The following is a 2,559-nucleotide window of genomic DNA, read 5'->3' on the forward strand; positions in this document are numbered from 1 at the left end:
GGGTGTGGGATGATTGTGGAGGCTACAGCCTGGATTAGTATAGTCTGGGCCTTAGTTGAGAATCTGGAGAAGTGAAGAGTGACCTAATGTTCTTCTCTATTTACTGTAGAAACAGTGCTGTGCCTTGGGTGGGGGTGACTACACTGGTTATATCATGGCTAACCAAAGGCAGGCCTGCATTTGATATGGACACACAGATATCAACTCACTTTTATACCCTTATCTGCTATTCCCCTGGACAGGAGACCTATATTCTGAACTCTATTAGAGTTGAAAAACACTGTACTAGTAAAATTTTGATAAATGCTATAAAGAAAATAATGGATTGTGCTCAGGAAACCTTAGCATGTCTTCTATTACAGGAAGGGAGTATCAGTGAGTTTGTCTGAGGAAGATATTATAGTGTGCTTCACAATATATTGAGGCCATGACAAGAGTAAGGAATTCTTTTTTTCTTTTTTAATAGTTGTCAGAGGGTATATGCTCTTGCCAGAGAGAGACTGGGATACAGAGAAAGAGGGAGAAAGCATCCACAATGCTGCATAGTCATACCATGGCCCCTTTTCTTCTCCACACACACCAAGAGTGTTTTCAAGCTATGGAGAACAGGATTCAAACTGTGTTTGGCCATGCAGGCTCTGGTTCCCTTAACCACTAGACTACTGACCAGTTCAGTAAGGAATTCTAAACAAAAGAAGTGCAATATGTCAAAACACTTGATATGGACAAAGCAGGAATTTTGAATATCAACCTTGAAGTATGATCATTAGTCCTAGTAAGACATTGTGAAAAGAAACTGGAATGTAAATTTCAGACATACTGTTGCATTTATCTGTCCTTGGATACTGCCTTCATTCTGCTTCTATATTATATTAAGACCAATGAGAGGCAATAATCTTGAAGTCTAAAATGACTTCATGATTGCCTAACTGGTGAGTAGTAAAGGACTTAGAATCCAGTGACATATCCAATTATACATTGAGAACTGAAGGAGAGCTATAGTAAAATAATGACATTATATTTAGTTAGTGATTGGATAAGAAGCTTTGTCAAGATTCTGATTACCAGTGACAATGTATAATTGGTTATACATTGAGAACTGAAGGAGAGCTATAGTAAAATAATGACATTATATTTAGTTAGTGATTGGATAAGAAGCTTTGTCAAGATTCTGATTACTGTTACAATTATATTTTAGGGAGATGCAAGAGATTAGAACAAGAAGATGCTACCTTGTTTAAGAAACTGCTGAGCATCATTCATGGAAGTGTCAGAAGAATGTGAGGACAGGCCATGGTTGTTGCTACGCCGGTTGCTGAAGCTTCCAGAGGATGAAGGGGTGTTCTTCTGCTTCTGGGAGGAATTCATCCTTCTGGAGGCATACATTTCTGGTAACAACTTTCCTGTTTTCTAAGGGAAGTAAATGTTTATTTTTCTGGTTAATGTTTTTAATATGAGTTGGGTATGATGTAATTTTTTCTTTTTAATATCCCTTTTTACTGCTTCTTTCCTCTGTCAGTTTTCCCTGGAGCAGTAGCATAAATTTAGCTTCTTTAATACACATTCCAGCACATGCAGGAGCCAGCATTACAGTTTTAAGATTACAAAGGACAAAACTCATACGACTAACAATTTGTTTGTCTTAGATACAACCTTAGGTCTACCTCTGTTGTAAACTAGAATGAGTTAACTTGGTCAAGCACCTGACCTTATTGGTAGATAATGCTCCCTGGTTATAAAGGTAACAAGTGTCAGAATAAAATCAGAACTGAGAAATGTTTGTAAGTAATTCTTTCTCTGCAAACAAATACACAAATAGCTTCTTATCATCTATCACTCAAGGCTTCATTAGAGCCAGTACTTCATCTTTTCGCGTGAACTGGTCTTTTTTGTTTGCTGAAAAGATTCGCTCAAAACCACAATTCTGGAGGAAGGCTTTAGCTGTCTGTATGAGGCAACTAGAATCTTCCAGGATTCTCAATTCTAATCACAAAAGTCTCAGATTCCACTCAGGAAGTTCTCAGTATCTGGCTTTTCATATTTTGTTTAAGCAAGGACAGAAAGTATCTGTAAAATACTTTATCTTGACTATCATTAATTACAATAGTAAAAGCTCATGTCTACATATTATGCCAATTTGCTACACTTTTTCTCACTTCTGGCCTTTGGTAATATAAAGAGGTGGATGAGGCGGGCTTATATAACTGGTTGCTGGAATATGGGTCTCTCCTTAGCAAGTCTCTAACCACTCTCAGATGTCTCATATATCAGTAGAAGGCTGCAGATATCAAGTTATTAACAAATATAAAACCTTCACTGTCTGTTTGAAATATCTTTGTACATAAACATATAACTATGCTATAGCTATTTTAATATCTGCTTTTCCATACTAGAAGAATCATAGTCCCTAAACTCCAAACCTCAGTAATCTCATTCGTGAGACTGGAAAAATAATAGGATCTTTATGGGTTATAATAAAGAATAAATCATACAATATGCATACAAAAAGGACTTCAAAAGCTCATGAAAAAAATGGAGTTAAAATACAAGTTTATTTTG

The 2,559-nt window shown here is 36.4% G+C and overlaps 1 long non-coding RNA gene across 1 annotated transcript in view; it reads right to left on the reverse strand.

The window, feature by feature from the left end:
• The window catches only part of LOC102495466 (uncharacterized), a 4,892-nt gene extending 3,040 nt beyond the window's left edge, over positions 1-1,852 (reverse strand). The window contains exons 1-2 of the long non-coding RNA XR_337456.3: positions 1,709-1,852; positions 1,233-1,410 (exon numbers count right to left, since the gene is read on the reverse strand). This is a non-coding gene — a long non-coding RNA (uncharacterized LOC102495466). The remainder of the gene's footprint in view (positions 1-1,232; positions 1,411-1,708) is intronic.
• Between the last annotated feature and the right edge of the window lie 707 nt (positions 1,853-2,559).

The sequence above is a fragment of the Tupaia chinensis genome, unplaced genomic scaffold (genome assembly GCF_000334495.1).
Source record: "Tupaia chinensis unplaced genomic scaffold, TupChi_1.0 Scaffold146187_1, whole genome shotgun sequence".
In the NCBI taxonomy this organism is placed as follows: domain Eukaryota; kingdom Metazoa; phylum Chordata; class Mammalia; order Scandentia; family Tupaiidae; genus Tupaia; species Tupaia belangeri.